The 14,311-nt window shown below is 35.0% G+C and overlaps 1 protein-coding gene and 1 pseudogene across 7 annotated transcripts in view; both read right to left on the reverse strand.

The window, feature by feature from the left end:
• The window catches only part of PCDH9 (protocadherin 9), an 895,458-nt gene that overhangs the window by 451,076 nt on the left and 430,071 nt on the right, over positions 1-14,311 (reverse strand). The gene's annotated exons all lie outside the window — the stretch shown is intronic.
• On the reverse strand, positions 6,523-6,611 carry LOC122907955 (annotated as a pseudogene).

A 14,311-nucleotide genomic window follows, 5' to 3' on the forward strand; every position in this document is an offset into this window, starting at 1 on the left:
GATATATTATTACAAAGACATACTAGCTCAAATTATGTGAACCTAAGCTTTTATTAAATATATAACACATGTATACAAATTAGTTCTATGCAGTTAAGAGGAAACAGGCCATGTACATGTGGCTCATTATAAAACCAAAGCCCATGATAATTTATTGCATTATAATAGGTTACCTTTGAAAGTTTCCAACCATTAAATTGACTGGATGCACACGCATATATATATACACACCAACAAAACACACACGTCATGCATATACATGTATATGTGTATATGCATATATAGGTCACATATCTGTGTTGTATATGTGTTACATATATTTATATACACATATTTCCTACATGTAATATTTATAAACATGTATAAACTTAGTTTTGTGATCGAAATTTTTTTCAATAATATGTTCGTGGATTTTGCACTTAAGAGTAGAATGAGTAAATTGGAAGGGGAGGTGAACCATGAGAGACTATGGACTCTGAAAAACAGTCTGAGGGGTTTGAAGTGGCGGGGGGGGTGGGAGGTTGGGGTACCAGGTGGTGGGTATTATAGAGGGCACAGCTTGCATGGAGCACTGGGTGTGGTGAAAAAATAATGAATACTGTTTTTCTGAAAATAAATAAATTGGGAAAAAAAAAGTAGAATGACAAAGCAAATCAAACACTAAATTAGAATACTTAAGATAGTTACATAGAGTATATTGGTATCTAAAATGTTAAAAAGAGAATCACTAAAATAGTGTAAAAATAATTTCAACAGTGATCAAAAAATAGTATTTCCTCTTGGTTGGATTTCATCATCATGGTGGATTTCATTACCATATTTGTGAAACAAAAAATAAACAAAAAAGTTAAAATTGGCTTTTGATACCTATTTAACAATTTTACAATATTGAACATGTATTATGCAAAATAAATAAGCAACATGGTATTTTAAAATACATTGTCATATGACAGTCAGAAGACCTGGAACCTGGCCCTACATATAGTCTGTGAATCTCTATCATGTACCAGATAATCACCTTCAGAGAACTTGGACTCTACTGATTTACTGTTAATTAACCATGACTGTATGCATGCCTCAAGCCTAGAGTGATATACATTTACCTATAATCTTTCATCAAATATTATATTCACTGCAAAAGTGAGTGTAGTGAATTAATTTTGCTGTGGATAGATGAAAAGAAAATTTCTTTTAAGAAGATACAGTTTAGAATAATAGAGCTAGAAAAGAATTTTAATGCTACTCTAGATAAGTCATTGATTTTGCAGGTTGGAAAAAGTAGGGCCCAAGATATAATTAATTTTAAATACCACTACTACATTGAATCTAGTGATACCATTCACTCATATTAACACCTCACTGAAATATATCTAAACAATCCTCATGTTGTCTTTCAACATTTGTAATGTCTTTATTTATTTATTACTAGTGCCCAAACACTTAATTGGAGCATTATGAAATGGTTTACTGTCCCATCAGATTTATCTCTCTTTGTAGAAAAATATATGACTATATCATTTAAAATCCAAGGGAAGAAAAAGAGAGTATAACAAGTTGGCTATTAGAACCTAATTTCTTTAAGAAAGAATTGTGTTGAAAACTTTAACATCTGTTGTACTTGATTATTGAAGCTTTATTTTCATTGGCTTCCCCCAAAAAATGCTGCTACATTCAAGCAAGTAGATTAAATGTTATTAGCTTTAATACCTTTTAAAACAAGTAATCTGTTGAAGTGATAATGGAATTTAAAGTAAGTACATTCATTAAATTGGTTTTTACACTATTGTGGTTTCCCTGTTGGCCACATGAATCTCTAAACTTGGCATTGCTAATTACAATTATAATAAACAGTATATGTATACGTGATTAACTTCATACTACACTTAAAGGAAACACAGAGGTAACTGAAGAATTCCACTGTCATGTATAATCCTAAGAAAGAAAAACTGTGTTTGCTATTTTATTTGTCTTGTAAATAAGAAATAAAGGCTATTCACATAAACGCATGAACCCATTAAAATCAGAAATTCAGAGTGCAATTCCTAACTTCCTAATTCCAACTCCCTAACTTACTATTGGATGAAAGGTAATGAGTCTCCAAGGAAGGAAGGAAAGGAGGAAGGGGCAGGCAAGGGAATGAGGGAGGGAAGGAAGAAGGAAAGAAGAAAGGAAGAAACATTAATGGGGAAGATCCACGAGCAATCTACCCATACTAATACACCCCAATTTAGATTTTCAGTTACTTAGGCTTGAAGAATTGGCTTCACTGTTATACATGGCTAGAGGCATAGTTTCAATACCTCTTTTTGTGTCAAGACACCTGTCTTTTTACTTCAGTGCCAGAAGGGTTTAGCATCTTGTCACTGAAGCAACACAGCCTGCACATTTATAGGTGTCACTCACTCTACCATCTGTTCCTTAGGATAACAGCCACCATTATCACCCAGCCTCCACCTGAGGCTTTAACAATCTCTGTGGATTAAGTTCAGATCTACAAGGAAGAATGGCTAGCAGTAATGTTGCCATTCAACTTTGCTTGACCTTAACTCTCCTGCTGTCAATACTGTATTGCAACCTGTTAACTTGCTTTTTCATCCTGTGTGTATACTGCAATGTAAAGTTCTTGATTAAGCAATGAAACTGTATAAAAGTCTTGGCACTATTATTAGCGTTTTTGGTCCTTTTTCTGCTTCCACTTTCCTAAAACACTCAAAGGGTACAGCTAAATATTTTAATAAATACATTTAAAGTAAATGAATCCTAATTGGATTTCAGTTCTAGGGAGACTAATCAGGTAGTTTCACAAATGGAATTACCTCAAACACACACACACATACACGCATAGACTGAAATAAGAAAAAAGGATAGTATTGTGTTAAAAGTTAACCAGCACATGATAATCAAGTTTCTGAATGGCTTATTTAATATGGTATCAATCATTTCTCTCTTTGTAGTCTAAAATAAATAACACTGTGTATACGTATATAACATGATTAACAAATATTTATTGCCTACACTTTCAGGAGAAGTGCCCTACAAATAATTTATAAATACCTTCAGTTAAACAATTCTACTCAATATTGACTAGAGGAAAATATTGCAATGTGATATTTTCTCATTCTTTCTTCATTTACTCTCTTTCCTTACTGGTAGTATGAAGTGTTTCCACCTTAGAGGCGGTGTTTTTATGCCCCCTGTAATTTCACGCCTGTCATTATTTCTAGATAAGGCATTCTTCATATTCAAATGATAGGGAAAAGGAAGTGGGATCTGTTTACTCATTACCAATCAAGCTAATAAAAATGTTTTTGCAAAGATGGCAAAACATGATAATGCTGTCAATTTAAAGCAGTTCATTACAAGGAAGAATGTTTGTGCTCATTTTGTTCTACAACTGAACTTTTACTGTGGCTATAAAACAGCATCCCTTTGTTACTACAAACAGTGAATTCTGCTGTATCCTCTTGCTTTCCCCACTGATTTGTTTGTGTGCTTGCTCATTGTTTTTGGAATGATTCGGCTCTTCTCTCCTCTGGGAAGCAGTAACTGTTGCCCAGGAATGTCTAGAATTGCTGTCTGCAAACTCTTCCCCCTCTCCCTTTTAACAGGCAGTATTAGGTTAATCAGTGATTTATTCAACAAAAGAAATAGTTTAGGCTTTCACTGCAATATGATATTTCTATGACAATTAGGGCGATTCTTTGGGGGCATTCTTCTACCACTTATTTCTAGCCGTTGGCTTATGGGGAACTTCAGGCTTTCATCTGAAGTTGGCAAGCACTTATATATCGTGACTACTCTGATCCATTTGAATATGCGTGAAGGAAGATTATTTCTTAGCCAGCTCCGCATTTACTATAGCATTGTGGCATTTTTTAATGTGCAAAGAAGCTGGAGAAGAGTAATGTTGCAGCCCCTTGTATGCAAAACATGTGAGCCTACCAAGGCACGACATGATAATGTCAATGTAATGTTCTCATTATTGCAGTGGTATTGCTTGTAACCATTAGTCTCCTTTCTTCAATTAGTGACAATCACTTAAGCAGTAGCCCAGTCTACTGCAGACAACAGCAGCTTTCTCAAACAACTCTCCTTCTCTAGTTTGAAAAAGAAGGTAAAACTATTTTTTAGTTCTGGGTGACAATAATATAAGGCAAATATAACTCGGTGATCCTTATAGAAAGTAGACATAAATAATAAACTGAGCAAATGAATAGTATTACTGAGAATATAATTTTGTTCAAGGGAATTAATTCATTCAACAAATATTTACTGAGCTTCTACTACACACTTTATAAATATGATGAATAAAATAGTTCTTGCCTTCAAGAAGCACAAAGTCTAGGGAGACAGACATATGGATATATAATCATACTACATTTGTATTATTGATAATAAAATATTATCATAAAAGCCAATCAAAGTACATTAAGATTCAAGAAGAGAATAGAGGCGCCTGGGTGGCTTGGTCAGATGGGCATCCAAATCTTGGTTTCAGGTCAGGTCTTGATCTCTTGGGTCCCAGGATCGAGTCGCCTATCAAGCTCCATGCTCAGGAGGAAGCCTGCTTGAAAATTCTCTCCCTCTACTCCCCCCCCAAAGTAAGTAAATGAATCTTAAAAAAAGAGAGAGAGGGAGAGAGAGATAATAATTGGCCCAGTAGGATAAGTAGGAGAATGTTAGGCAAAGCTATAAAGAGAAGGAAAATTTTCATTTTTGTGCTAGAGCAAGACTTTAAAAGGCAGGTAGTGGAGAAGAAAACTCTGTGCAAAAAACATAAAAAGTGCAGAGACTTAAAGTGATGAAATAATAAGGTTTCATAAAGGAATTTCAAGAAATTCTGTATAGCTAATTCATATGTTGAGACAGAAATAGCCAAGGATGAAAACAAAGAACAATTGAGGGTATAATTCTATGCTACATAAAGTAATTAAGACTCTATTGCATAGGTTAAGGGATCTGTTGATTGGGATTTTACTCTCAAAATAAGCACTGCTTCAATTTTTCTAGTGCCCCCGGCTATTGTGTTGTATTGGTTTATTTATTTATTTTTTAAAAGATTTTATTTATTTATTTGACAGAGAGAGAGAGCACAAGTAGGCAGAGAAGCAGGCAGAGAGTGGGGGGAAGCAGGCTCCCTGCTGAGCAGAGAGCCTGATACGGGGCTCGATCCCAGGACCCTGAGATCATGACCCAAGGGGAAGGCAGACTCCTAACCCACTGAGCCACGCAGGTGCCCATTGTATTGGTTTAAAGACATTCAACATACCCATATTTGGATTTCTTGGGGAAAGTGGTATAAGAAGTCATTAAAAATGCAAGATGATAATGATACATATTTATTTAAAATGAATTTTTAACCCATAATCCAAATGTGCATAGGTTTCGAATTAGAATTTAGCCCTTGGCCATAGTGACATGGCTTTCTGAATCATAAAAGTTAATCTTTGGCTACTTCAAATTTATTAAAGAATAAAGTAATGGCAGAATGTAAAATATTAGTCCTCTACTAATGAAAACTCTAAGTAAACGATGTCAATCATAATTTTCAAAAACAATTTTGCACACATGGTAAATGAAGGCATCACTAAGTGGGTACATATGTCAATGTGAATAAAACATATACGATTATTTCTGACAAAATAACATAACATTGAACCCTCTCCATATGACACGACTTTCTTCCTTTTATATGAAATTCCCCCATGTGATTGTATTTAAAGAATACACATGCTAAAATAAACACAAATGGTATTTTTTTTTTAAATAAGGAGCATCATTGTGTATAGACAGGAACAGGAGATTGTAACTCTCAGCTGGGTTATTAATGTCTTTTCCCAGTTTAGCTGGCATCTTTCTCTTTAGCCTCATCTACCAATCATAGCTGGTTACAATGTGGTGTTCTCAGCCCATACACACAGAGATCATTCAATGTTTTGTTTTGTTTATGGGATGAAAGGAAGGAGGAGAAAAGAAGGGAGGAGAGAAAAAAACGAGGAGGAGGAGGAGAATGAACAGCAAGAGGAAGAAGGAAGTAATTCTTGGAAATAAGTCTTTTTTTCTTATTTTTCCATTTGCTAGTGTTAAATTAAATATTCACTAAATTCTTTACTAACACAAATGCAGTTCTATGAAATGTATGACCCTCTCTTCGAAGTATGTTCTAAATATGACATAACCACAATTTCTATTCTAATATTCTATTACTTTTTGATTTAATAATTAAAATGATTACTTTTTCCTGGTCAGTAAATCTCTAGAGCCAAATGCTCCTTTAGGAGAGTCTCTACCCATTTTCTCATCCTTTCGTCTTCCTTTCTTCTCTGGAGTGGTAAGCATTTCTAATAGCAGGCACAAGTGTTCTCAGGACAATAGTTTGCCCATCAAAATTAGAAAGAGAAAGTTTGATTTCCTCTGGATTTGTATAAAGGCGGACGTAGGTGAAATGATCTCTTGCCAGTAGAGGCAGTTATTCTGAAGGAGAGTTTTACCTAATAGAACTTGGTTGACGGCTGAAAAGGAACCTCAGACCTCAGGGCTGCTTCATTCATTCATTCAGTCAACTTCCTATAGTAACAAACTATAGAAATGATCCCTGAAAGTATAGTCTTCATTCAGTCAACTTCCTAAGATCAAACACAATCTTTGACCCACAGTATTTTCTTTCCAAAGAAGGTGCTTTCAACCAGAAATGACTGATTTAGGGTGCAGTATAAAGATGCAAAAAAAAAAAAAAAAAAGGTTCCAAATTATTTGAATTCCTGTTCCTCTTTATTTATTTATTTGTTTTGTTTGGATTTTATTTATTTGAGGGAACGTGAGCATGAGAGGAGGAAAGGGCACGAGAAGAGAAGTAAACCCCACCTCCGCTGAGCAGGGAGCGGGGCTATATCCCAAGACCCCAAGATCATGATCTGAAATCAATGGCAGATCCTTAACTGACTGAGCCACCCAGGTGTCCCCTTCTTATTTTTAAAGAGAATATTTTACCATGCTTTCTCTCATACAATCATAACCACATTTTACTACATGGTTTAAACTCCTTTCTTATCTCGAATCCCTGGATCTACATCCACATATTGCTCTTTTCCAAGGTACAAAGCACAAGAGATCATCTACACAATCAAATGGTCAAAAAGGTAAGCACACTGACTGAATAAAGACCAGCAGTTATCCTACTATGAAGAGCCCGTCATTACACACATCATGCCAAGGGCATATGGTTTGCAAAGTAGAGACTGGGCACTATTAAAATTACTTAAGAAATCTTACTGCATTTCAGATCAAAACTACAATGAGATATCATCTCATATCTGTTAGAATAGCTATTCACAAAAAGATAAGTGATAACAAATGATGAGGATGTGAAGGAAAGGGAACCCTTGTACACTGTTGGTGGGAATGTATATTGGTGCAGTCACTATGCACTCAAAATTTAAAATAAAAAAAATTTAAAAACAGAGCTACTATATTATTTAGTAATCCCCCCAAGATATGCCCAAAGAAATTGAAATCCTGATTTTGAAGAGAGACTTTCACCACTATGTTCATTGCAACATTATTTATAATAGCCAACACATGGAAACAACTTAGGTATCTGTGAATAAAGGAGTGAATAAAGAAAATATGATTATTTTTATATAGAAAGAGAGGGGTGTGTGTGTGTGTGTGTGTGTGTGTGTGTGTAGTTCAGCCTTAAAATGAAGAAAATCTTGGCCATTTGCAACAAGATGAGGATATGATGTTAAATGAAGTTAAGTCTGACAGCCAAATACTGTATATGCAACCCTACTTATATGTGGAATCTAAAACAGTCCAAATCATAAAACAGAGTAGGTTGGTGGTTGCAAGGGGCTAGGAGGTGGAGAAAATGAGGAGAGGCTGACTAAAGGGTAAAAATTTTCAATTTTAAGATGAATAGATTCTAAGTGTCTAATGTAGAGTGCACCTGGTGACTATAATTGATAGTACTGTATTATATAATTGAAATTTGCTAAGAGAATGGATCTTAAGAGTTCTCACTAAAAATAAAAAAGATATAATATTTGAGGTGATGGATATGTTAACATGATTGTGGGAAACCTTTCACAATGTATATGTATATAACTCATTACCTTATACATTTTAAATATATTACAATTTTATTTGTCTATTACACCTCAATAAAGCTGGGGGTGGAATCTTGCTGCATTGGAGTATATATTATCACCAAGAACTTATAACCCTGAGGAGTCACCTATGAACATATGATTGACTTTACTAGGAAGGTGTTCAATATGTAATAAAATTATTTTCCCTTAATATATAGCAATATTCAGTAATTATCAGTTAAGAAATATAAAGACCAGTATTTATGTCACTTATAATTTATTCTCAGGTAATAAGGAATGACTATATTTTGTCTGCTCCTAATTTTCCTTTAATACAACCACTGACTTATGATGAGGAACAATCAATGATTTTAAATTATCTTTCATCATAACTTTCATTAACCCTACCAGTTAGAATGGCAAAAATTACCAAGACAGGAAATGACTAATGTTGGAGAGGAAGTGGAGAAGGGGGAACTCTCTTACACTGTTGGTGGGAATACAAGCTGATGCAGCGACTCTGGAAACACTATGGAGGTTCCTCAAAACATTAAAAATAGAGCTACCCTACAACCCAGCAACTTCACTACTAGGTATTTATCCCAAAGAAACAGATGTAGTAAAAAGAAGGGGCACATGTACCCCAACGTTCATAGCAGTAATGTCCACAATAGCCAAACTGTGGAAGGAGCCAAGGTGTCCTTCAACAGATGAATGGATAAAGAAGATGTGGTACATATATGCAATTGAATATAACTTAGCCATCAGAAAGGATGAATACCCATCATTTGCATTGACATGGATGGGACTGGAGGGGATCATGCTAAGTGAAATAAGTCAAGCAGAGAAAGACAATTATCATATGGCTTCACTCCTATGTGGAACATGAGGAATAGTGCAGAGGACCACAGGGGACAGGAGGGAAAACTGAATAGAAAGAAATCAGAGAAGACAAACCAGGAGAGACTCTGGACTCAGAAACAGACTGAAGGTTACAGAAGGGGCATGTGGGGGGTGAGGATATTAAGGAAGACACATATTGTAATGACCACTGGGTGTTATATGCAACTCATGAATTATTAAACACTATGTCAAAAACTAATGATGTACTCATGTTGGCTAACTGAACATAATAATTAAAATAAAAACTACCTTCTTTCATTTTTTTAAAGATGTATTTATTTTATTTTTGAGCAAGAGAGCACTAGCAGGAGGGGCAGAGGAAGAGGCAGAGAGAATCTCAAGCAGACTCCTCACTCAGTGCAGAGCCTCACATGGGGCATGATCTCAGAGTCGTGAGATCTTGGCTGAAACCAAGAGTTAGCTGCTTAATCAACTGCACCACACAAGTACCCCAAAACTCTATCTTCTTTTAAATGTCAACCCACTATACCAGAAACCAGGGGAGTCTGGGTGGCTCAGACGTTAAGCGGCTGCCTTTGGCTCAGATCATAATCTTGGGGTCCTGAGATCTAGCCCTGCATCAGGCTCCCTGCTCAGTGGGAAACCTGGTTCTGCCTCTTCCACTCCCCCTGCTTGTTTCCCTCTCACTCTCTCTCTCTCTGTCAAATAGATAAATAAAATCTTAAAAAACAACAAAAAAGAAACCAGCTAAAAAAATGGAACACGTATGAGTCTGCCTGAAATTTGGATGTTTATCAATCTCAGTGACAGCTTTAAAACTCCTGCCCAAAATAAAGTTTTGTTGGCTCAGTCATTTAAATCTTCCCTGAATCTGACCATATCCCACAGCTTCTATACCACCCTGGCCCCAGTCACCTGGATTGGAACAGGAATTTCTAACTTATCTAACTTAGCTGCTTCCCTTCCAGTGCCTTAGAGCCTGTTTTCTATACAGGAGTCAGAGGCATCTTTTAAAATCATAATCCATAGTACTTGATTTCCTTCCTCAAAATCTCCATTCATTTCTTATTATATTTAGAATAAAATCCAAACTATTTTCCATGGTCACTGAGTTACAATGTTGTTCACCAGTTGCAATCTCTGACACTATAATACACTCAGTTCAACCCTTTGATCTTTTCCTCCATAAAACCAATCTCCTTTGTTTTCCCTAGGGTCTATTCCTTCTTCCTGAAGTACTTTCCTCCACATTGTTGAATTTATCCTCATTTATCTGTCATTCAAGTCATTGTTCAACTAAGCAATTTCTAACTACTCAAACTACAACTTAACCTTATCCAACCCACACTGTCAATCACCTATACTGCTTTGTGTTTTTTGTTTTGTTTTGTTTTTAAGATTCATTTATTTGAGAGAGAGAGAGAGTGCGCACATGCGGGGACAGGCAGAGGGAGAGAGAGAGAGAGAGAGAGAGAAAAACTTCAGCAGACTCTCCACTGAGCTTGGAGCCCAACCAGGCCACTCCATTTCAAGACCACAGATCATGACCTGAGCTGAAACCAAGAGTCCACGTGTTTAACTGACTGAGCCACTAAGGGGCCTCTGCTTTGTTCTTCTTACCACTTCCTGAGTGTATATTATGCATATATTTACTTGTTTATCATTTGTCTCCAACACCCTCATATAAGCACCTTAGGTGCAAGGTTTATTTGTTTTACTGACCAATAAATCTTCAGTGCCTAGACAGGACAGGGTAAAGATGCATTTCAAATGAATAAAAGAAAAGTACTTTTCTGATCTAAAGATTTTGACAGTAAGGTTTCAGTCAGTAAGATGCATTACCTGCATATTAATTTTGATTAAATTTCTTGGTACGTTTAAATCTAACCAGACAATCTTGGTAGAAATTAAACTTCAACTTTAAATCACAATGTAGGTCAAACTGCTCTTTGTATAAACATATTTAACAACCTTACTATTCCCTATTTTTCTTACTTAAAATGGGATAATAGTGATATGCACTTCCTTAAGTGGTTGTGAAAATTAAACAAACTATTTATAAATAAACTATTTATTTATAATACATACAAACTATTTATTTGTAATATATGTCAAGCACTTAGAATAGTGTTATTTATAACACATGTCAAGCACTTAGAATAGTGGTTGGTACTTTATAAGCACTCAATAAATATTGACTTATTATTATTATTATTTAGTTCAAAATGCATTTACATCATCTCCATTCCTATTTCACAGCAAAAGCATCCTTCTTGATTCAAAATGTGTAGTCTGAAAACTCTAGAAGACCAAAGCAAATTTGTATCTCCAGCATCTCATAAGTTGCCTGGAAAATAACAGAGAATCAACAAATACTACTTGATTAAATTAATGAAGTGACTGAAAATAACCCTGATTTTTAGGGTGGGGGAGAAGGTTAACCAATGACATTAGTTTTCTTTTGAATAATGAGGGTTTCTTGCACTGTAGTGTGTTATCTAGAACTATGTGTAACTAAGTAGCAACCAGAAGAAAATGCAGTGACCTCAATTTCCATTTGTCTGTGTGTTCTAGGAAAAAAGTATAGACATTGTCAAGGTCACAGAATCAAATGCTCATTGGGACTGATTAATAAAATTATACTTACAATATTTGCACTATAACAAATTTCCATCTTAAAGCAAAATGAAGTTTACATATTGCTGCAGGCATTGTGCAAATTAGAACTTCATTGAATATTAATGAATTACTCTTTGTGGCCAATTGTTATGCAAATTACCAGAGTGTCAGAATTTATCATTTTATTTGGTTGAGGATTAAGGGAGAAAATGCTTTTAAACATCAAGCAGCTATCTCTACAAACTACCATATGAATTCAAGCAAGGAAATATTATATAATTCCTGAATGTTCAAAACTGTCATGCCAGTTTTGGGGGCTTTTTTTTACTATTTTTTCTATTTATTTATTTATTTATTTGATTATTTTTAAAAACACATTAATTCAATGCATATGTAGTTCAAATTGCAGAAAAGTTAAGATATATTATTAAGCAAATAGAGTGTAGTCCTGTGGGTTTTAAAATTCTATTGAACAGTTTTTAAGCAAAAATCCACACATCCTATTTCTCTACAAATTATTTAAACTGACTATATTAACTTCAGAAAATAATTTAAACAGCTTATTTCCAAAGAATTCATCAGACCTCAAATCAGGATTTAAAAAAAAAAAAAATATATATATATACACACACACACACACACACACACACATTGAATTCTTAATTTCTATAATGTGTGGGCTATGGGATTTCTTTAATATAAGTTTCTGGAAGGAAATATAACAAAATGATGATAACACTTCTAAACCAGTTGCACAGAATCCACGGATCAGTTCTCTTTTTCCTTCAGAACTATTTATTATTTGCTTTAGTCTGCTCTTAAAAATTTAATTCCAATCAGTATTTATCAAAGCTTCCAAAATATAGTTCTAATAACCAACTTAGTCTTAAGTGATCACAGATACTATCAAAGAGAAAATTACTCAGTACACTTGTTAAGGATGCAAAGGCAGACTTTATTCAGGACCATTGCAAAAGGCACAGGTCCCACTGCTATGGGATTTTACAGTGTGGGAGAGATATTGGACTCAATTCCAAATACAGCTTGTGCAAGTGGTAATTTTTAGCCAAGGAGAAGGATGGGGGTCAGTGCATGGGAAATTACTAAGAGGAAACATCAGGAGTAATGGGGATTCTGGCTAAACCAATCTAACAGGACAGGCCCAGGTAATGAGACATCACCTGGGAAATAGTGGAGGACCAGGAATCTGGACAGATATGGAGGGTGATCAAATACCAAGGGTGGGGGTTCTGGTTAAGCTGACTTAGCACAATTCTTGCTAAAATTGAATTTTTTAAGGAAGTGCACAGATGACCCTTGGAGAAAGTTCAGGAGCCTGACTCAAGTTTGGTCAGGTAAAGAATCTTTTTCAAGACAAAACTTCTCAGAAAGGTGAGTTCCTTTTTAACATACTATCTCTGCAATATAAAATACTGTGAACCTCTGAGTCTAGCACACACTAGGCAATTTATTCTTATAGGATATTTAAAACATTGAAAATGTTGATTAATAGATACTAGACATAACTTTTCTCAATAAGTAAAAATTGAGATTATTCACATATTTCACTTTAGGAATATTTTGAAATCAGAGATGTAATAACTATCATTACAAAAACATATTTTCTATGGCCTACTTCTTAAAGACCATGGAGAATTTCAATCAACTGAAAAATATGGCAGGTATTATCCATTTCATTGTTATTTAATCTGTTATAAAGAATGTTCACTATCATGGGTCATTGTAAAGTTAAAAGTACTTAAGTTTTCTCTCACAAGAGTCATTAAACTTTTGAAAATTCACTCAAATAATAAAAGATATCAATATATGATTTACAAAGTAATTTGTTTTTGTAGTAGTATAAAACAACTGGGACCAACAAAAAGCCCTTAAAATACATCAATTTCTTACTATTTCCTTTCATTTCATTATTTTTCAATTTTTTCAAAGTCAAAAGTGATTTGTTAATTAAACAGAGAGACAGAGGAGTCATTAGCACTAACAGAATATTATAAGGGACCTTTTTTCTTCCAGATTCAACCAGGTGTTGAGTAGTCTGTAACTTAGCAGTCAAGTCATGAAGTATGGAAGATGTTACTAATTTAATGATATATTTCTAGAGTTCAAGTTATTAAAGTGTGGTATACAGTCTTACAAATGGGATCAACTCTCTGTACACATTGGAGTCAAGACTGAATTCCTACGAAACAAATGTGTGTAATTAATTATGATGTCAGCCTCTCCAGAGGGGGTATCCTGTCCCTTGAGGTACTCAGGAATCTGAGTTGTTCTCAGCCCTATGCCTTTTTCTCTTCTTGCTTTCTATAAACGTGCAATTCCCGATGCAATAAATGACTGGAATAAAAAGCTATCCAATGCAAGGATGAAGAAAGCATTGCTATTGAGGAAATCCATATGGCAGTAACTAGATCAAAAGGTAACACTTAAGAGCTGAATGAAACAAGTGCCCACTTTCAACCACTTCTAATTTCAAACACTACCATTTCATAGTATTCTAGACAGCAAAGCCTAAGTGACCCTCGCTATGCATTTAAGGTTTACTATGGAGTATCCTGGAGGGACCACCTTCCCCCTACTACCGGCTGCACCAGCCTGCAGCGACTCTCTGAAATCACAAACCACATGCTCACTGAAGCAATTCCCTTTCTTTGGCAGTCTTCAATACCAGGGCAGCAGGTTTTTATTTTATTTTCCCTTTCCTCTCCAGTACTCCAGGG

Source organism: Neovison vison, chromosome 5 (assembly GCF_020171115.1).
Source record: "Neovison vison isolate M4711 chromosome 5, ASM_NN_V1, whole genome shotgun sequence".
NCBI classification, from domain to species: domain Eukaryota; kingdom Metazoa; phylum Chordata; class Mammalia; order Carnivora; family Mustelidae; genus Neogale; species Neogale vison.